This window comes from Schistocerca serialis, chromosome 7, assembly GCF_023864345.2.
Source record: "Schistocerca serialis cubense isolate TAMUIC-IGC-003099 chromosome 7, iqSchSeri2.2, whole genome shotgun sequence".
NCBI classification, from domain to species: Eukaryota; Metazoa; Arthropoda; class Insecta; order Orthoptera; family Acrididae; genus Schistocerca; species Schistocerca serialis.
The window spans coordinates 124132939-124156477 of NC_064644.1; positions in this window are offsets into that span (position 1 = coordinate 124132939).

Sequence of the window (23539 nt, forward strand, 5' to 3'; positions counted from 1 at the left end):
CCCCTGAGGATTAATGTAATTATACCCTCAGGTGTTACAGATTACAGCAATGGAATGAAATGTATCACGGAAAAACTTCATATCATTGTGCTTCAAATATCTTTAAAAATAAATGTTTTAAGTACAAAATTAATCACTCAAATCCGTGTACTGTAGCGCTAAACTGTTCGTCTTGTTGTAAGATAATCTCTGTGGAAGTCTCGTAGTTATCGTCCTCCGAAAGCTAAGTTCTGCAGAAGTCAATGTACTTGCCTCATGATACACAAAAGTGAAATGCTTTGCGTATAGATATCTTAGTTATTATGCTTATTGTTGTGATGAAGAAAGTACTGTACTGTAACGTATTGTTGTGCTACGGAAAAGGCTGTCTCATTGTAGCTATACCACAAAAGTTACTACTAGAACATGTTTTACTTTCCAGAATAAAACAGAAAACTGTGCAGATATAAAACAGAAACACTGCAAAAGCAACTTTGTAAATTGTCACTCATTAGTAGCGTCGTGATAAAATCGTGTAGCTGTCACATAAACTAACCACTGTGTCATCTGGTATCTCGCAGAAAGTACTTTAAATCCAGAATGTATTTTCAAGTAAACCAAAATGTTGCATTAAAATCTCATTAGCAGTACAAGTATATGTTCTAAGTATGTGAGCCTTATAGTCGTTACGTAATCGTTCAACTAACAAGCAAGAATGTACAAATAACAACACTGTGTCGTCTGTTCACTATAACAATGCATTCATAATTTCTGTTTAAAAATGTTCCCTAGGTTCTAGACTGGATATTTAGCTTCAAACATTGTTGCATGTTAATAGATTCTAAAGTCTGACAAAGCATACTAGAAATGTGAAGTGAATAGTTATATCGCAAAGACAAAGTTAAAAAGCAGATTATCTTTCAACAAACGGTTTTACATGTGAAATGTGGTGTAATCCTTTACTCTTCATAGTACTCAGAGTTTGAATTTTAACGCAATTATCATGTGGTATACGTCGGTAAAGAATGCTAAAATTTTTCTCAAGGTTAGCGTCTATGTTATTTTTCTCTGAGCCAGCCGGCGCACGCAGCTGCCTGCGGTGCGAGTCATTGTCTGCTATCTCTTTGTTGGCGTGCGTCGTTATTGGGATTAGGAGACCTAACTTCTACAAATTCACCTTGCCGAGAAGGCCCTGCCCTGTTTAAATCCCGCCAGTTCTGATGGAATTCAGGTCTGTCGTTACAAATATATCGTCTGTCGTCATGTCGGTAGTTCCTGTAGTTTCTTTCTTGTCGGTTAAGTGGTGGAGAATTTCTCCCTGAATTATCACTGCACGGTGGACCGTTGCGTCTGAAGTTATTCTGTCTCCCGTGATAATAATAGTTCTGGTTGCCATATTGTCTGTTTCTATGACTGTCTCTGTCATAGTCATTACCGCGGAGAGGTGATCTTTCCCTGTAATTATTACTACTCTGCCAACGGTTGTCATACGGGTGGTGTCTGTTTTGGTCACGATATGTGTTGTGAGAATAGCCTTGTCGTGTCCAGTTATTACTTCTTTCATCGCAGAATTGTGACAGATGTGACCTGTAATTGTTGTGTTCCTGTTTTCGCGTTCCGCGATTGTCAGTGTCAATTTCTAGTTCTTGTAACAGTCCCTGAAAAGCTTCAATGTCGTCTTTGCAACGTCCTGCTAAAATAATATGTCGTAAATGTTCAGGCAATTTGAGTAAGCAAATGCGGATGAGTTCTGAGGGGCTGTATGCGTTTGAAAGATACTGATTCTTATGCAACATGTCTTCAAAATATTTGACAAGACTGGAAAATTCAGATTGTTCAAAGTGTTTCATCATCATGATGCTATGTTTTACACGGTCTTGTGTAGCTTGAGACCAATATGCTGAGAGGAAGGCATGGTAAAGTTATCCTTCACTGTGACAATCGTGAATTACCGATCGCATTCTTACAGCTGGTTCATTCTCTAAGTAGCCACACATAAATTCTAATCTGTGTTCTAACGACCAGTTGGGAGGAAAACAATGAGAGAATTGATGGAGCCATGCTTGTGGATGAATGTCGTTGCCAGAATTCTTAAATGTTTTGAATTTACATGTATTAATGAACAGCTTATAGTCAAAATCATCATGTCGGCGAGTCGCATATCGGTCATTGTTAGGTCGTGTCGGCCGTTCCATCTCAAAATTCGGTGCACATTGCCAATTTCTTTCATAACTTCCGAAATGCCCTGTGTTATTATTTTGCGGCTTTTCCGTATTTCTAAGTCCCTCTTCCCGTGTTGGAGCGCGAGTGTCCTCTGAAATTTGTAATTTTTGTATTACTTGTGCCAACTGATCTTGTACTTCCCGGATTTCTCTTTTGTACTGTATATTGATTTGTTTTTGATTGAATTTCCTAATTTGTTCGCACTCTTCTGTGTCATTAAAGACTACTGGTTTTGTGTCATTCAGATTATCATCTACCTTCGTAGATAAATTAGTGAACTGATCCGAAAGTTCGGCTACTTTCTCCGATAGTGTACTTATTTCGTCAGTGTGTTTTTCTGAACCAAGTTTCAGAGTATCTACTGTGTCCTTTAAGTTTTCTTGAGTTTTTGCAAGTTGCGTAACCGAATCGGTAGATGCAACTGAGTCAATTTTAGCTTGCAGGGTCTTATGATTTTGATGAACAATACTTTGCAGTTCTTTTATGGCTGCTTCGTGATTCTGTAATGCATTTTCATGCCGCGAAAAAATAGGTTGAAAATGCTCACAAATTTGTGTTTTTACGTCATTACAGACTGTTTGACATTTCGATTCAATGTTATGTAACTCAGTAGTTAAATCTTCACGTGTTTGTTCAAGAGTTTGTTCCAATGAGTCTAACTTTTTAAGATTTTGTTCCACTGTGTCCAACTTTTTGATATTTTGTTCCACTATGTCTAACTGTTGCTGTGTTTGTCTCTGATTTTGTTTCATTTGTTGCATTAATTGCAATAATAATGTATTAGTGTCTGGAATCTGTCCCTCTATGCTTTTCGGCAGTGCATTTGCACCGGCAACATTCACATTTTGACAAGCAGAAAATGTGTCTTGACTTATTTGAGAAAACGGTGAGGACCCAAAACCTGAATCTACAGTATTTGCGAGATTGTTTCCTGTCATTTCGGATTCCTGAGGCGAGCTGTTGCCGACCGATCGATCGATAATGCTTCCCTGTTCAGTGATTGTTTCACTGTGTACACCATTATTTGCAACCCGCTCGATTTCCCTATTCACCATTACCAAATTACCACTTTGAATGTCTGTTAATTCATTACACAGTGGTGCTGATAAGCTACGCTCGTCGTCACTATTATTTCTCAGTTTACTTTGTAGCCTAGTGTTACGTTTTTCACACGCCATTATTGTCACAATATGTCACACGATAACACAGAAAAGCACAATTTGAAGAGCAAAAATAAGAGAACACATTAACATAGCACTGAAAATAATATCTAGTTAATTGCAGCTGCGAAATACTTGCTGCAAATCTACATGCATGCCACAACTGTTTTACTGTACAACAATGAAAGACTGCAACTACAAAGGAGATTCTCTCTACAATTACGCGCTAGCAATAAACAAAATCTACGCTAATTACACAAACTACAAGGAAAAAATCAGAAGATTCCAGTGAGGTATCCTCGGCTAAGGGTCGACATATGAAACGTCCCCTTTGAACAATTATACATAAGACTGTGCTTAAACAGACACACAATATTTTTTAGCGCAACGCAAACGTCCCCTTTTTGAAGAATTATACATAAGACTGTGCTTAAACTGACACACAATAGTTTTAGCGCAACGCAATCTGACTTTCAAAAATCCCTACAAAAGAATGGCCCTGACTAACATTAAACTATACCTTTCAGAAATCACTTACCTCACAAAAATCTTCATTACTCGAACTACTGCAATACAGCGAGCGCCACTACTGCCAGCTAAATAAAAGATTCAAACTACGGAAGGCACTAACTACTGATAGGTGGTGGTGGTTAGTGTTTAGCGTCCCGTCGACAACAAGGTCATTAGAGACGGAGCGCAAGCTTGGGTTTGGGAAGGATTGGGAAGGAAATCGGCCGTGCCCTTTCAAAGGAACCATCCCGGCATTTGCCTGAAACGATTTAGGAAAATCACGGAAAACCTAAATCAGGATGGCCGGAGACGGGATTGAACCGTCGTCCTCCCGAATGAACTACTGATAGGGATAGTTAGCAAATGAAAGATATTAATATAGAACAAACAATGTATTTACCTTAATAGTCATAATATATATAGCAGTTCATGACAAATTACAAAACTCCGCCATCTCTCTCCCCACATCCACCACTGCTGGCGGCTCATTCCAACTGCGCAACGCTACGCGCTGTTCACATCCAGCTGCCGCTGCCCAACACTACAATGGCAGACAACAATGCAAACTAGACACTGACTGCACACAGCACAGCCAGTGATTTTTATACAGAGGTGGCGTTACAATTAAAAAAACCTAAACAGCCTACTTACACCAGTAGTGAAGTTTCCTATTATGACTACCTTCACATAAGCACAGTGGTTTGAAGATCTGTGTATTAAGGAGGAAACTACTCAGACGGTGATATATAAATGTTATCTACTGGTGAATATTGCTTAAAACTTGTATGTTGTTGTTGTTGTGGTCTTCAGTCCTGAGACTGGTTTGATGCAGCTCTCCATGCTACTCTATCCTGTGCAAGCTTCTTCATCTCCCGGTACCTACTGCAACCTACATCCTTCTGAATCTGCTTAGTGTATTCATCTCTTGGTCTCCCTCTACGATTTTTACCCTCCACGCTGCCCTCCAATACTAAATTGGTGATCCCTTGATGCCTCAGAACATGTCCTACCAACCGATCCCTTCTTCTGGTCAAGTTGTGCCACAAACTTCTCTTCTCCCCAATCCTATTCAATACTTCCTCATTAGTTATGTGATCTACCCATCTAATCTTCAGCATTCTTCTGTAGCACCACATTTCGAAAGCTTCTATTCTCTTCTTGTCCAAACTATTTATCGTCCATGTTTCACTTCCATACATGGCTACACTCCATACGAATACTTTCAGAAATGACTTCCTGACACTTAAATCTATACTGGATGTTAACAAATTTCTCTTCTTCAGAAACGCTTTCCTTGCCATTGCCAGCCTACATTTTATATCCTCTCTACTTCGACCATCATCAGTTATTTTGCTCCCCAAATAGCAAAACTCCTTTACTACTTTAAGTGCCTCATTTCCTAATCTAATTCCCTCAGCATCACCCGACTTAATTAGACTACATTCCATTATCCTTGTTTTGCTTTTGTTGATGTTCATCTTATATCCTCCTTTCAAGACACTGTCCATTCCATTCAACTGCTCTTCCAAGTCCTTTGCTGTCTCTGACAGAATTACAATGTCATCGGCGAACCTCAAAGTTTTTATTTCTTCTCCATGAATTTTAATACCTACTCCGAATTTTTCTTTTGTTTCCTTTACTGCTTGCTCAATATACAGATTGAACAACATCGGGGAGAGGCTACAACCCTGTCTTACTCCCTTCCCAACCACTGCTTCCCTTTCATGTCCCTCGACTCTTATAACTGCCATCTGGTTTCTGTACAAATTGTAAATAGCCTTTCGCTCCCTGTATTTTACCCCTGCCACCGCTAGAATTTGAAAGAGAGTATTCCAGTCAACATTGTCAAAAGCTTTCTCTATGTCTACAAATGCTAGAAACGTAGGTTTGCCTTTCCTTAATCTTTCTTCTAAGATAAGTCGTAAGGTCAGTATTGCCTCACGTGTTCCAGTGTTTCTACGGAATCCAAACTGATCTTCCCCGAGGTTGGCTTCTACTAGTTTTTCCATTCGTCTGTAAAGAATTCGTGTTAGTATTTTGCAGCTGTGACTTATTAAACTGATAGTTCGGTAATTTTCACATCTGTCAACACCTGCTTTCTTTGGGATTGGAATTATTATATTCTTCTTGAAGTCTGAGGGTATTTCGCCTGTTTCATACATCTTGCTCACCAGATGGTAGAGTTTTGTCAGGACTGGCTCTCCCACGGCCGTCAGTAGTTCCAATGGAATATTGTCTACTCCGGGGGCCTTGTTTCGACTCAGGTCTTTCAGTGCTCTGTCAAACTCTTCACGCAGTATCATATCTCCCATTTCATCTTCATCTACGTCCTCTTCCATTTCCATAATATTGTCCTCAAGTACATCGCCCTTGTATAGACCCTCTATATACTCCTTCCACCTTTCTGCTTTCCCTTCTTTGCTTAGAACTGGGTTTCCATCTGAGCTCTTGATATTCATACAAGTCGTTCTCTTATCTCCAAAGGTCTCTTTAATTTTCCTGTAGGCGGTATCTATCTTACCCCTAGTGAGATAAGCCTCTACATCCTTACATTTGTCCTCTAGCCATCCCTGCTTAGCCATTTTGCACTTCCTGTCGATCTCATTTTTGAGACGTTTGTATTCCTTTTTGCCTGTTTCACTTACTGCATTTTTATATTTTCTCCTTTCATCAATTAAATTCAATATTTCTTCTGTTACCCAAGGATTTCTACTAGCCCTCGTCCTTTTACCTACTTGATCCTCTGCTGCCTTCACTACTTCATCCCTCAAAGCTACCCATTCTTCTTCTACTGTATTTATTTCCCCCATTCCTGTCAATTGCTCCCTTATGCTCTCCCTGAATCTCTGTACAACCTCTGGTTCTTTTAGTTTATCCAGGTCCCATCTCCTTAAATTCCCACCTTTTTGCAGTTTCTTCAGTTTTAATCTACAGGTCATAACCAATAGATTGTGGTCAGAGTCCACATCTGACCCTGGAAATGTCTTACAATTTAAAACCTGGTTCCTAAATCTCTGTCTTACCATTATATAATCTATCTGATACCTTTTAGTATCTCCAGGGTTCTTCCATGTATACAACCTTCTTTCATGATTCTTAAACCAAGTGTTAGTTATGATTATGTTGTGCTCTGTGCAAAATTCGACCAGGCGGCTTCCTCTTTCATTTCTGTCCCCCAATCCATATTCACCTACTATGTTTCCTTCTCTCCCTTTTCCTACACTCGAATTCCAGTCACCCATGACTATTAAATTTTCGTCTCCCTTCACAATATGAATAATTTCTTTTATTTCATCATACATTTCTTCAATTTCTTCATCATCTGCAGAGCTAGTTGGCATATAAACTTGTACTACTGTAGTAGGCGTGGGCTTCGTATCTATCTTGGCCACAATAATGCGTTCACTATGCTGTTTGTAGTAGCTTACCCGCATTCCTATTTTCCTATTCATTATTAAACCTACTCCTGCATTACCCCTATTTGATTTTGTGTTTATAACCCTGTATTCACCTGACCAGAAGTCTTGTTCCTGCTGCCACCGAACTTCACTAATTCCCACTATATCTAACTTCAACCTATCCATTTCCCTTTTTAAATTTTCTAACCTACCTGCCCGATTAAGGGATCTGACATTCCACGCTCCGATCCGTAGAACGCCAGTTTTCTTTCTCCTGATAACGACATCCTCTTGAGTAGTCCCCGCCCGGAGATCCGAATGGGGGACTATTTTACCTCCGGAATATTTTACCCAAGAGGACGCCATCATCATGTAATCATACAGTAAAGCTGCATGCCCTCGGGAAAAATTACGGCTGTAGTTTCCCCTTGCTTTCAGCCGTTCGCAGTACCAGCACAGCAAGGCCGTTTTGGTTATTGTTACAAGGCCAGATCAGTCAATCATCCAGACTGTTGCCCTTGCAACTACTGAAAAGGCTGCTGTCCCTCTTCAGGAACCAGACGTTTGTCTGGCCTCTCAACAGATACCCCTCCGTTGTGGTTGCACCTACGGTACGGCTATCTGTATCGCTGAGGCACGCAAGCCTCCCCACCAACGGCAAGGTCCATGGTTCATGGGGGGGAAAACTTGTATACACGCAGCGAATTGATTGACAGCTACTCGTACTCTATCGACTTTATCTAGCACTTTTAACAGGCTTGAACTTCAGAAAGAAAGTTACACACGTCATCTTCTGCTAAGACGATTGTGCAACAAGAGTGGCGCGATGTCAGAAGAGAGTACATACTCCTGTAATCCTGCAGAGGCAGTTCTGCTGCGGTGTAGATAACAGGTGCAACACAGTGTCCGACTGACATGGCGTAGCGACTGGAAAAGTGCTCCGAAGTACGCGAGATAGTATGGGCAGAACTTCCGCATTGCAAGCAGATTCACCGGGAAATTCTGGCGGTGTGTGACCCAAATGCAGTTGTAGTGAAATGGTGACAACAGATTCGCCATGGCCGCGCGGACTTGCGTGGTGTTGGTCGGGAAGTCAAGAACTTACACCATGCAATTTCCATCTCTTCGGCGAGCTGAAAGATCATGTTGAGGGAGGGGGGGGGGGGGGGGGGAGGGAGAGATTTTCCAAGGATAAAGACATTCATGTGGCGTTTGCTGAATGACTCCGTGACCAAGGATTTCTATCGCCGTGAAACCGAACGATTGATAGAACGTAGCGACTGTTGTTCACGGAGACTTGTGAGTTGTGACTATGTCGCGAAAAGCAGGGTCAAGTATCTGTGTTACTTTGATGGGTGGCACAGATTTCAATAAAAGTTGTTTGGCCTGCGGTAATAAAGTACAACTTATGTTTTGGAGTGCCCTCGTATGTAGCCATGAAGTCACATAAATTAGCCCTACGTTATTAGATCATTATTACGATGCGTCTCAAAATTTTCAATACACAAAGCGCCTCTTGCTAGTATGATAACCATAATTAGACCTTTATGATACTTGCCCGTCAAAAGTAACTATTCCTCCAATGAGATATATACTTAGATTTGCAATCATGGCAACAAGGACCATTCATCATTGCTGTAAGTAACACACTTCCAGAAAAATAAGAGTACACCCGTTTAGACGTTTCTAATTCACTCGAGATTTATTGTTGCAACAGTGCATATGGAGTACATGATGTGATTACATTTACGGATCGATAGCTCAAGCGGTTCTGTGATAACAAGTATCGAACCGTGCTGGAAGAGGAGGATAGTGTTTAACGTCCCGTCGACGACGAGGTCATTAGAGGCGGGGTACAAGCTCGGATTATGGAAGGGTGGAGTAGGAATCGGCCGTGCCCTTGCAAAGGAACCATCCCGGCATTTACCTGAAACGATTTAGGGAAATCATGGGAAACCTAAATCAGGATGGCCGGAGACGGGTTTGAACCGTCGTCCTCCCGAATGCGAGTCCAGTTGTTAGCCACTGCGCCACCTCGCTCGGTCCCGTGCTGGAACACCCATATTAGTACGTGGTGCAGTCTCCAGGGGCGGTAATGCAGGGTCTGACTGTGCCATCCAGTAGATCGAACAGATGGCGAATACTGTCCTGGGATACTTTATGCCACGCCTGATTGATCTGTTTACGTAGTTCTCGTCCCATCGAATCCCACACGTGCTCGATTGGAGACAAGTCCGGACATCGTGCTGGCCAGAAAAGATGCTGCACATCTTGCAGACCATGTTGAGTTTCACGGACGGTGTTTGGGCGAGCATTATCCTATTGGAACAACACGTCACCTTCCTGGTGCCAGAATGGCTAGGGATCGGGTCTAACAACATTCAGCACATGCCGAGTGCCGGTTGGCATCCCCCCTTAGAAACACCAAAGATGAACGAGAGTTGTAGCTTATAGCGCCTTAGGCCATAAGACCTGGAATGGGGCCTCTGTGTATTGGGCGAATGCATTCTATGACACAGCGTTGACCATGCCTACGTCACTTGCGAACAGGCGGAATCTGCTTTCATCGCTGAAGTCCACAGCGAGCCATGTAACCATTCCATCTTCCAATTGATCCTCTGACGGCACCAGTCGAGCCGTGCACGTCGATGCTGTGGCGTGAGTGGAAGACGGGCTAGAGATTGTAACGACACAAGTACGTCACACAGTGTAGCAATTGTTCCGTTTTATTTCGTAGAAGTTATTTCGTTGTTCTCTGTCATAACGTAAGTGGGGATAGGACGTCAAACGGGCCGACTTGGAGCAGGAGAGGCATCACAGGACTTTTTATTTCCAGTGTCTATAATTTTACAAATAAATGCATAAAACTTTGTCAGCAACACCAGGAAGAATTCAGGATTCACACTCATTGCAGTGGAAGTTCGGAAACATAACAAAATAAATTTCATCATACTCACCATACTCACAGGTGTATGAAACTCTAGAATTCATTTAATTTATGAAAAACAAATGAACTGTTGTATTTTAAACTTCATGTTTAGAGAAAACACAAATTTTATAGTTAATTACCTCAATTTTTACCACAGTTTTTAATATATTTGGAAAATTCTAGAGTTTCATATACCTTTAAGTATGGTTTGTACGCTGTGCAAAATTCATCGAAGAATCTCTCTTACTTATGAAGAAAAGTGTACCTATGGCAACAAATACTGCCATTACTAAGTGAAAAAAAGATGAAATTTCACATGTAAAAAAAAATCATTTCGTTATGTTTTAGAACTTCCACTCCTATGAGTGTGAATTCTGAATCCTTCCTGGTCATGCTGACAAAGTTTTATGAATTTATTTGTAAAAGTATAGACAGTGGAAATTAAAATGTCCTGTGGTACCTCTCCTGCTCCAAGTCGCTCCGTTTGACGTCCTACCCCCCTTTAAGAATATGATCAGCAGCATGGCAGTTGTATAAAGCAAGCAGTGAGATGATATAGCACTGAGAGCGCATATGCCATATAACGGCAGCTTGGTAAATTAAGGCAGATTGCCGCTGACGTGCTGCCACCAGGCTGCGAAGTACGCAACCAATAATCTGTAACTGTATTTTAAATGTATAGCTGTAAATAATGTTTTTTGTATAAATTACTATATATTCTTACGTAGATCTTTGTTTTAAAAGTATTATGAACCTTTGTAATTAAAGCTGTAATGAGTCATTTTTAGTCTTTAAGTTAAAAATCTAAATGGATTCGCTGTGAAAGAATAAGGCGGGAGAAACTTTGGGACAGAAAGTTCCAGAACAGTCTTCTTTGTGATTCGGAAAGGTTGTGAAGTAGCATGTCCACGTACTGTATTGTGTGGTGATTAAATGGAGCACAAGCATTGTTAAATGCCTCGGATGGACCGGAAATTATTGCTACACATAATTCTACAGTATTAAGGAGCTTTTTGTCAACCAAGCAGAAGTGGAAATGTTATTACGAGGGCCAGTGGGAATTCGTTGTTTGCTGTGAAGGAGGCAGATGATATGTTGCATCATTACCCACTGTACTGGCCAAATATTACGATGGGAATTACGACGTGGAAGCCGCTGTGTAAAAGCTGCTAAACCATCCATTGGTAGCAAAATATCGTCAGAGGCTGCAATGCGTTGCTCAGCACCTCAAAAGGACTGAAGTATTTATTTCTATGGTGAAGTTTAGCGCATTCTACTTTTCGCAATGACGGGCATATTGCAAAAGTCACGATTCGTCGTCTTCGTGTACAAGTAATACAAGTGTTTAAAGGTAACATGTTTCATCACAGTGTTGTTATTTCAGGAGATGTTTAGAGTGTCCTTTTCACACACTGTGATATTTAATCAGCAACATTTCTAGATCATAAGCTAGATATACGTAGGCCTATATAAAGTGCTTAAAATTATTATTGCCATAGTAAGCAAAGCCACTCCGCCAGTGCCGGTCCCAAGCCCAGGGCCCCACCTAAGTGGTGAGGAAGAAGAAGGGCGAGGAGTAACAACCTCGTTAAAAAACCTGGGTCCATCTGGCTCCGGATGGTAGCACCCTGTGAGGGGACCCTCGCCAGGGAAACAGGTGCAGACAGACAACAGTTGGAAAGCGGAAGAGGATTTTACAACTTCCAACGGTGGAAAAGCAGAAGAACTGTCTTCGTATCTAACTTCCCGTAGCGCCTGCACTCCAGAGGGGTGGCCACAAACGGCGTCTATTCTCCATGTTAGAAGCGGCCTAAACATATGCTGGCAGCAGCTCTAAAATGCCTTTGGAAGTGGCGGCCCATCATAATAATAGCCTATGGATGAAATGGTACATCAAAACCAGCCTCGGAAAAAGTCAGGGCGTTCCCTGCAGGCAATGCGCAGTTCTTGGGGTGCTGGGGGAACTGTGATAAGTGGGCGACTAGGCACCAACACAATGAAGGTGGGTATCATTAATGTGATGACCCTTACTGGGAAGGCGGAAGGAAGAGTTGATAGACTTAATGGAAAAGGCGAACACAGAACTGATGGGACTTAGTGAAGTTAGATGGAAGGGGAGAGGAAGGAGGAAAATGAGGAAAGGCTACACACTCTACTGCTGTGGCGAACAAGAAGCCAAAAACGGAGTAAGTATCATAGTAAAACCAAACTTAGAGGAATATGTGGAAGTAGTAGAATACACAAGTGATAGGGTGATGAGGGTTTGGCTAGGGACAAGGAATGTAGTGAAGGACTTCATACAAGTATAGGCATCACAAACAGGAAATAAACAAGAGGACATAGAGGAATTTCTAGAGGTATTAGAGAGTATAATTACAGATCTGGAAGCAAAAGTAATGAGTGACCTAAATGTGCAGCTAGGCAAAGAAAGGCTAGGGAAATGGAGATAATTGGTCCATATGGATATGGGAGGAAAAATTAGGAAGGAGAGAAACTGCTTGATTTCGAAAGAAACGGGCTGATTGTGGGCAACACATGTAAAAAGAATAGCCAAAAGATAACGAGATATCGAGACGAAAGAAGCTCATAGAGGAAGGGAGATGAAGCTGTTACTATTTACAGATGATATTGTGGTGAGGGGGAACAAGCAGTAAGGAGGTACAAAACAAATAGACATCCTAAATCATAAGGTCGAGAAATATGGAACGAAATTTAGTGCGGAGAAAAGCAAGCCCATGGTGGTAACCAGAGGGCAAGGGACAAATTCATATTAAGGGGTGGGACATTGAAATAGTGGACAACTTTAAATATTTGGGAAGTGTATTAATGGGGAATGCTCATTTGGAGATGGGAATTAGCAAAAGAATACAACAGAGTAGTACACTTTATCAGTATGTGAGGGGCTTGCTGTGGAGAAGGGAAGTGCCAATGAGGTGCAAGCTGGTGCTTACTTCACACCCATACTAATTTATGGCTCAGAGACTTGGACTATGACTAGAAGAGAGGAGAGTAGTATACAATCCAGTGAAATGACGTTTCTGAGAAGTATGCTTGGGAAGACGAGGAGAGACAGAGTGAAAATGAAGATGTTAAGAAGGAAATCGGAGTGGAGAAGTCGACTGATAAAATTGGAAAGAATAGATTAAAATGGGTTTGGCATGTGAAGAGGATGGGAGAGGGAAGAATACCAAGAAGAATGGGGGAGTTCAAGATTGAGGGCAAGAGGCCAAGAGGAAGGCGGAGAACAAGATGGATTGATACAATAAAGATGAGTTTAAGGAGGGGAAACCTGCTATGGAACCAAATTGTGGAAGACGAATGGTGGCGAAGTACCATTGATACCCCAACCCGACCAGATGTTGGGTAGAGGGGAAACGAAGATGATGATGAGTAAGCAAAGCATCACATAATGTTCAAAGTACGGGCTATTTTATTACATTGACAAGCATAATAAAAGCTGTTGCAGAAGAAGACAGAAAAGGTATTGTGCACATTTTCATTACTACAAAAAAATTATTACTGTGATGTTCAGAATATACGATTTTACTGATTCATGGCAAGTGACAAATAAACAGATATCTCAACAAAAGTGTAGGAAAGTGTTGTTGGACAAAAATTCTTCACCTTGAATATTATCAGGAAACATCAGTGTAAAAATTCATTTTCAGTCAGCGGTCAATTCTGTGTAAAGATAATGTTAAAGAAAGATGTTTATTAGTTACAAGAACTGTAAATATCACCACCACAGTAGCCATGCATCTTTAATGCTTAGCCGGCCAGAGTGGCCGTGCGGTTCTACGCGCTACAGGCTGGAGCCGAGCGACCGCTACGGTCGCAAGTTCGAATCCTGCCTCGGGCATGGATGTGTGTGATGTCCTTAGGTTAGTTAGGTTTAATTAGTTCTAAGTTCTAGGCGACTGATGACCTCAGAAGTTAAGTCGCATAGTGCTCAGAGCCATTGGAACCATTTTTTTAAAATGCTTAGCAGGATCTATTCACTCTACATTTCTGTGTTATTTTACATAAAAGTGTCTCAAGTTTAAAACAGATTTATTCTGTACAGATGAAAGTGTCTTTTGCTGCGGCAATGAAAGTAATACGTGTGTAGGATCCATATTGTCCATACACAGTGTATGTCGCTATTTCAAAGTGGTTATGACTTATATTTTGTGCTCTCCTCTCCCTTGTCAAGTTACTACATCGGTTCCGATTATTCAAAATTAAAGATTGTGTGGTAAGGGCTTAGCTCTGCAGCGCTTAGACCGATTAGTGAAATCAACAGTGAGGTCTTACTGCACGCGAGTGTCCGGCCATTATAATAACGATTCCGATCACCAACCACGGTCATTTATAGGTGAAAACTGATCCGTATAAGGATAGAATTGGGTGGGGCATAGCAAGGAGTGCGTGCCTGCAGTCCCACGCTAATGAGCGGTTTGCAACAATTCTGTTACAATACGAGGACCCTGGCAAGCTTCTGTGCCGCGCGGACATCTGAAACCTCGTGTACAGGTGTGAGAATGTTCACGTGACCGCTGATACCAGCATCTTTGCACAGCTGACGCAGCGCGTCCAGCAGTTGTAGCAGTACTCCGAAAGCAGAATCCCGCCACTCGCAAGGCCACAGTTTGACCCCTTTCAAGCTCACTCAGTTGGCTATAGGAAGCACGAGTGCATGTCTGTAGCATGGTTGCCTGCCCGCTTCACAAGTTTGCAACACATTGAGTGTTCTGACTGTGAGTATTCCCTAGTAAGGGTAGACACAGTTGGCATTCTGGTAGCAATGCCATAAGTTGTCTGTTGGTGAGCGACGTTGAAACCATAATCAGTACACCTACTTCCCCCAGGTGGCATATGCCGTCATCACATCGAAATTGACGTCGTCTTTCCTAGTGAACCAATTTTTTCCGGCAGTGTAAGTATATGTTTAAAAATTATTAATATTACAGTTAGGATGTAGAGCAAAATATAAACAACAGTTTTGTTCGTAAGTCACATAAGAATCCCAGTTTTATGTTGGCTACATGAGCAGTTCACTATGCTCATTCATTATGTAGGCCTACTATACTGTTACAATCTCAGTCGCAATTGTTTTCCTTACGATCGCAGCCTAGTTTATTGAAGAAGTAGTAGTCTTTGTTCAGTCTTCTACGTCGTATATTGTGTTAGCAATAAGTTCCTGTGAAACGAAGAAGAAAATGGTTCAAATGGCTCTGAGCACTATGGGACTTAACATCTGAGGTCGTCAGTCCCCTAGAACTTAAAACTACTTAAACCTAACTAACCTAAGGACATCACACACAGCCATGCCCGAGGCAGGATTCGAACCTGCGACCGTAGCAGTCACGCGGTTCCGAACTGAAGCGCCTCGATCTGATCGGCCACCAAGGCCGGCGAAAACGAAGAAGAAAAAGAATTTTATTTTATCGAGCACTTCGAAAGAAGAATCATTCTACGTGCTGAATTAAGGCGGGCTCAGGGTCTTTACCTGTCGTGAACGAGAATTAAGCTACAGTGGTTACCTCGGGGTCTTCCCACTGATAAATGAGTGGCGCATTCCACGGAACTTTGTCCTGCAGCATTGCCGTGGCGCGCACGCGAACGGAGGGCTGCAGTTGACATGTCTCTGGGTGGTCTAGATGGGCGGAAACTCGGCGATGGTTTCACTGCTGTGCTGAGCGACTTCAGACCTCCCTCGTAGCTTCTGGTAGGCACTGCAGGAGGTGGAAACCTACTCTTCATGTGCGAATCTGTTTGTTTTATCCTCCTCTGTCCTCAGCTCAGATTTTGTGAGTGAAAAGTGTGCACCGAGGTGACAAAACTCATCGGATGGTGATATGCACATATGTAGATGGCGGTAGTATCGTCCACACAAGGTATAAAAGAGCAGTGTATCAGCGAAGCTGTCATTTCTACTTAGGTGATTCATGTGGAAAGGCATCCGACGTGATTGTGGCCGTACAGATTTGAACACGGAATGGTAGTTTGGAGGTGGCGAGGTTCTTTCCGTCCCTTTACGACGGACCTGCACCTACCTGCGAACATTAGGAAAGCCGTTTGAAATCTACTGTACTTCGACGTGAACCAGGCTGCAATTAAAGTCACTAATCTACGTTTCGGGAGAAACACGAAATGAAAGGCTGGAAATTTTGTCCTCAATTAATATATCCTAAAACTGAGGTGAACAAGTATCACTGCCAAGCCTGTGCTAGTCTTAACACAGTCACTCACAATCCCTTTCATTCACGTTAGCAAGTTTATGGTGTTGCATTTCCCGAAAACGTAATAGCTACAAAAATACTGATTGTTTTTGATTGATAATGCTCGCCAAATATTAAGTCTGTCGGTACCAAATGCAGTCACAGTTTTTAGCCACCGACCTGCTCAATACGCCACGCGGAATATATGTCGTTTCTCGTCACAAAATTCACTTAAAAATTCCGAAATTTCTGCACTCCCATCGGAATAATTATGCCGTCACTTTACTACACTTTTGATGTATGAAACACTGCTAGATCCGGCAACTTATCGTTTTCATCGGAACTACTACTACACACGTCAGATCTGTTTCATGGTTGCGCAGGATTAGCCGAGCGGTCTGAGGCGCTGCAGTCATGGACTGTGCGGCTGGTCCCGGCGGAGGTTCGAGTCCTCCCTCAGGCATGGGTGTGTGTGTTTGTCCTTAGGATACTTTAGGTTAAGTAGTGTGTAAACTTAGGGACTGATGACCTTAGCAGTTAAGTCCCGTAAGATTTCACACACATTTGCACATTTTTTGTTTCATGGTTAGGCTTCAACTCCTCTCTAGAATACTCTAAGTCTTCTCTATCAGCAGAGAAAGGCGCGCGAAGAATATTGCTTTACCATTGGTCAGTTTACTTAACAGCCAAAAGCAAAACAACATTCTCCCGTGTCAGTCCGCGCTTTTCATCCATAACCAATCGCAATATATTAAACCTCACGACTGCACTTCTTACCGACGTAATTATCTAATATACTGAAGTTTTGTTTATGCATAAAGCTATTTACTATTGTTATTTACACCCGAATCAACTTTCCCTTTACTATAAACTTACTTTACAAAACTATTCTACAAAAATCCCCTTTGCCCATATCCATACTTCTTCGAAATGTTGCCACACTAAATCCTACTACATAACTCGTTAAACAATTATCTTCATGTTATCATTAATCCACACTCACGCATAATTCATACTGCTAAAACACATTTACAACATTTTACATACACAAAAAGACAATAACACTTTATGAAAATACTAGAACAGTTTATGAAAAACATTCTATTACTTTAGTGCACTCTAGTGGGCACAATCGAAACTAAAATCACAGTCCCCCTATCCAATACAGTCCTCTATCGGCTGATACATAAACTATACATGCGCGTCCAGTCTGTCACTATCCACCTCTGAGACACATCTCTCACTTAACCGCCTCCAAGGCAGGATCGTTATACGGCGCTACGCCTCAAGTTGGAGCTAGATGCATGGGACACTCCATTTCGGAAATCTATAGCCGATTCAATATTCCAAGACCCACAATGTCAAGAGTGTGACGAGAATATCAAATTTCAGGCATTACTTCCCACCACGGACAACGCAGTGGCCGACAGTCTTTACTTAATGGCCGGGAGCAGCGATGTTTGTGTAGAGTTGTCAGTGATAACAGACTAACAACACTGCGTGAAAAAACCACATAAGTCATTGTGGGATGTACGACGAACGTATCCGTTCGGACAGTGCGGCGAAATTTGGTGTTATGGGTAGTGATGGGGAGCTCGTGAATGAGTCGTTCAAATGAACGCTTCACTCCAGTGAAGTGTGAACTAACCACTCAATTTCAATGAACTGGTACTTCAAACTCTTCACAGATAGCACACTCCACACTTTTTTCTAGTTCACTCACTCTCTTCCCGTCTCCCTCACCCACGTCACTCATCCTCCCTTCACTTCAGTCCTCCCTGTGCTGCCTGTCGACGAATCGCGCGGTGTTTGTGGGGAAAGATAGGTATAGGAGGGGGTGAGGGCGAGGAGAAGGTAGCGTCAGCTGCTACCTGCAGTGCTGACATCATTACCCGTGACTATTTGTGCAGTTAAACTTCGCGTCTTCTGGTAGCCTACCGTTGGCAGCACTTGAAGACAAATGAATATTAAAGATAGAAACGAAGAGGCTGTCTGTGTGAGTACGCACAGCCAACATGAAAATAAAAGGTTTGTTAATAACACTGAAAGAGGGAGTTTACCTGAAATCGGACCAATGACTACAGGTGCCAGTTTACGTTTTGAATCTCCTGGGTTATTATTCTCAACAAAAATAAAATCTACAGGAAAACTTCTGAATAATTACTTAACGTAGGTATATAGACTTTGTGACAGTGTTAAACATACTCATTCTATTTTGGATTAAATTTTAAAAGGAACATAAAATTGCACTGCATTTCGTTGGTAGCCCGATTTTTCAGTCCATGAATACAACAAATAATGTTTCATTTGGCAGATAAAGACTTTTTTGGGCACTTCATGAGAAAATGTCGAGCAAGATTAAATGTAGTACCTTCTTTATATGTGACAGGCTTCTCTGTTTATCTTTCCTTTGTCCCCTTCGACCATGCTCTATTTAAGTTAACTCAGACGCTGTAAGAGCGTAAAACGTTGCGTGGACGTTACTCCATAGTTCCGCCATCTGTTGGTAAAATTGTGAAGTAGTACGAAGCTTTATTGTACGAGCGAGGCGAAGCGAGCGTAGCAGCGGCTGAGCGGCGAGCTGGGCAACTTCGCCAGGCTTCCGTACTTCACGAATGAACTATTTCGTTTGAACGCTTCACGGCAAAGAGTGAAATGAATGAAGTAGTTCACGGGAATGAACGAGTTCGACCCATCTCTAGTTATGGGCTATGGCAGCTGACAGCTGACACGAGTGCCTTTGTTAACAGCACGACATCGCCTGCAGTGCCTCTCCTGGAATCATGACCGTACCAGTTGAACCCTTGACGACTGGAAAACCGTATCCTGGTCAGATGAGTCCCCATTTCAGTGGGTAAGAGCTGATGGTATGGTTCGAGTGTGACGCAGACCTCACGAAGCCATAGACCCAGATTCTCAACAAGGCACTGTGCAAGCTGGTGGTGGTTCCAGAATGGTGTGGGCTGTGTTTACATGGAATGGAATGTGTCCCCTGGTCCAAGTGGACCGGTCATTGAATCGAGACCATTTACAGCCACTCATGGACTTCATCTCCCCAGACGGTGATGGAATTTTTGTGGATGACAATGCACCATGTCACTGGGCCACAGCTGTTCACGACTGGTTTGAAGAACATTCTGGACAGTTCGAGTGAATGATTTGGCCAGCCAGTCCTCACGACATGAATCGCATCGAACATTTATTGGACATAATCGAGAGGCCTGTTCGTGCTCTAAACGCTGCACTGGCAAGAGTTTCGCAATTATGGACAGCTACAGAGACAGCATGGCTCAATATTTCTGCAAGGGACTTCCAGCGACTTGTTGAATCCGTGCCACCCTGAGCTGCTGCACAACGCCAGGAAAGGAGGTCCGACATGACATTGGGAGATCTCCCATCACTTCTGTCATCTCACTGTTTATTGGTGGGCAATTCTTTGTTCCAGGTCAAAATACAACTAGAGTGGTAAACTTAAGAAAAAACAGCGTTATGAGCAGCTTTCTTCAAGCAGATTCTGACTGGGAACATGCCGAAACAAAAGAAGAGATGCACACACAGCAGTAGGGGGTAAAATACATAAAACGCAGCGAATTTAATTTATTCTGTGAGCTAGAAAAAAATAAAGGTTGACTGTAGCATTTATGGTACATAAAGACCGAAAAGGTTATAGCAATGGATACCACTTCAGACTGTGTGCATAACGTAAGAACGCTGCCTTGCAAGGATCGGTAGTACTATCGCTTTTGATGATAGGGCGCGGGGCTGCACTGATTGTCTCTGAAGTGAGCCATTTTAGATTTAGTGGGTCAGTCGAAATCATTGCTGCCAGATCTACTATTTTTGCAGAAGATTTCCTACTTTTAAAAGAAGTTACTGCTCTACTGCCAAAAAGCAAATAAAACGGCAAAACTCCTGTTTTTTATCGTTCGTGTCTATTCCTTCAAAGTAATTTTCATTTTGTCGAATGTTGGTACACTGGTTGATTAACTATTCATTTCTTGAGCTAATAAAATTTTGGACATCCATTCTGTGAATTCCGCACCCGTACTCTACTGAGTCAAGTTGCTCTGAGTTCATTCCTCGCATTGATGTTTTTTAAAACCTCTGTTTATAATACGTGTCTGGGTCACGATAAGCCACTCTATGGCTGACTGCGAGAAGGTAAGCAGATTCTTATAGTATAGTGTAACGACTCATAACAGTCTCAGTTGAAAATAAAATGTCTGTAATTTATTTCCATAATTTATAATGTTGTCAAAATATGTCTGCAGTAGTCCCTTCGTTGTTCATTCCAAGAAAGTAAAGCTGTTCACATGTCATCCGAATTTTCGTAGCTAAGATTTTGCGAAAAACCGTGGGTAAGGATGGCTGACAAGTTTTCAAAACTATAGCATTATAGAGTAATGGTGAACGTAAGATGTGTCACTTGGTGTCAACTGCCTTAAGTTACTGGATGGTATGAGTGAAGGTTTTGAAAAAGTAAATATTGAATCGGTTATCGCGGCTCATACTGCCAACGGTTACTGGTTTATGGCATCTCACTGTTGAAATAAGATGCATTAGTTCGCCGCTATTAGTTGTGCATTAGTGTGTGTAGGTTTGAAATACATTGTTTTCGTGAAAGTTAAAGGAAGAAATGAATGCAACCAGAGCTCGGAAAAAAATAAAGAACAGTCAAAAATGAGTGGGAAAGTGAAGCTAAATTTAAGTGCTGGCTAGAACGTTGTAAAAAGGACTATAATTTTAGATACACTGTTTGTGAAACCACTGTGGTAGCAATTTCCTAATTTAGTGGGAGTTTTGTATATATAATTATATTTACTAACGTATAATGATATAGTTTTAGCCTGGAGAAGAGACTGCCTAGCATCTACTGTCTCTCTTGCTATTTTGAGTTTCTATCTCCTGATTTGGAGACTGCTGCATCAGGCAACACTGGTCGAGGGACGATAGCGTTGCCTGAGAGTTCGCTAAATCAGGAACGTATGCTCGCAACCCTTTGCAAACGGCTGTCGAAACTATGAAGACGAGAATGTCGACAATATAGCGTATCACGGATCATTAATTGCTACGGAGTATAAGACGCACTTTTATTTTCAAGCAGTTTTTTTTAAAAATAACATTTTCATAATTTTTATTATTAGACTGCAAAAACAGACTAAAGAAATCTTAGTTTGTAAAACCGAACTAACCTTTATAATCTCTGAAAATCGCCATCTGTACATTCTTCGTCGTCATCGTTGTTCTCTTCATGTATAAGATGGTCTTCCCTGAAATCGAGAACATCACTTATGTTGCACTTCTCGAAAGATTCAACAATATTGTCTTCTCGCACTCCAGACCATAACTGTTTTATCCGGTGATTGATTGTGGGGCGTTTTAAAACTTCCTCCGCGTGATTCATGTTGGGTTTCAGCCATCATCCATTTGTTACATTCCTCTCTCATATATCCTTTAAATGGTTTATTTATAGTGACATCAAGAAGTTGCAATTCTGAAGTAAGTCCTCCCGAAATAACAACTTCTGTATTTCCCTGTCTCAGTTTCTCTTTCACAGACTCTTTCAAATAACTGCCAAACAGATCTAGCACAAGAAGAGAACTCTTCTTCAATAAAGCACCATTCTTTCTCTCCCACACTCTGTTAAACCATAACTTCATACCAGCCTCATCCATCCAACCCTTGGTATGTACGTGAACCATACCTGGTGGTATTTCACAAGGTTTTGGCATTGTTTTGCGATTGAAAATGATCATTGGATAAAGTTTAGTATCATCAACACAACATGAAACGAGAACAATGTAGTGTATTTTTTCATGCCTACTTGTTACAGTTTTAGCACCTTTCTTGGCAACAGTTCCGTTACTCGGCACATCAAATGTCACAGGAGTTTCGTCCATATTCGCTACGAGGCTTAATTCCACAGTGGTTTCCTTTCGATGTTGAATAATAAAGCGATGGAAAGATGATATTTTCTCTTCATACCCTTGGGTATTTTCTGAGATATTTTTGTTTTGGTTCCATGGCACTTCATAAGTTAAGTTCCTCTGTAGCGCTACGGGCAGGAATTTGAATCATTTCTGTGTTAATTCCAATGGCATTTCGACGATGTTCTTGAATCTATTTCAACACGTCATCTTCTAGTTTTGGCCACTTTGCATTCAGTCCTCTATTTGCACATTTAGTCTTCCTCATTTTTTTCCAGTTCCTTTTACTAGCTCGCCAATTAAGAATGTTTTTTTTCTGTTGCCGCTCAGCTGCTTTGTTTCTAAGTTCTTCTGCGTATTATAGCCCGCATCGCATGAGTACCTTTTATTTTTTTTCCATTGCGAAACTATCTACTAACAAAAATATTGTTGTGTTACCGATAACACAAATCATAACACAAATCGCTTTCAGTTCAAGTTCACCGGCACCGTAGACCGCCGTGACGCGTCATAGGCTAGACATTGTTCTAGGTTTGTGATGGCTGGGTGGGAGGGAGACAGAGTTAGCAAGCGTGTGAATCCCTGCAACTCACGTTCGTCGCATCGGTGCACTGCTGCTGCCGGTTGAATCCAGTGTTGCCAGCTACAGATAGGTTTCCCGCGGCATCGAATATATGGTAATTTTTAAGACTGGCGGGTATTTTGAGTCAAATGTTGGATATTTTTATGTGAATTTCGAGTATAAGACGCACCTGTATTCTAGAGGTTATTTTTCGAAGAAAGAAGTGCGGCTTATTTTGCGTAAAATAGAGTAGTCATCATGCATCTTTTTTCTACACTTCTCATTGAATGGATGATTAAATAACATAGCCTATACGCAGAAAATATCTTTTTAGATTGTTCAATATGAGCCAGCTTCCCGAACTATTTCGTACTGGCTTTGATAACAGAGACAACAACGCAAAAGAATAAGATAACAGGGGCGTAAGGGAACAACAGAGAATTCTTTCCACACTACATGGTTCACGGATTTGTACAGCTCTTTAACATTATTATCTTTATAAATGTTTTACTTTGCGTCAGTCGTTGGGGGCGACGTGAAAGTTGTATATGCAGGAAGAAGGAAGACATTTAGTCATCGAGATTGCTGAAAAATACACACATCAAAAAAGTTTTGGATCACCCCAGTTCCCGTAACTCCTGAAGATAGACG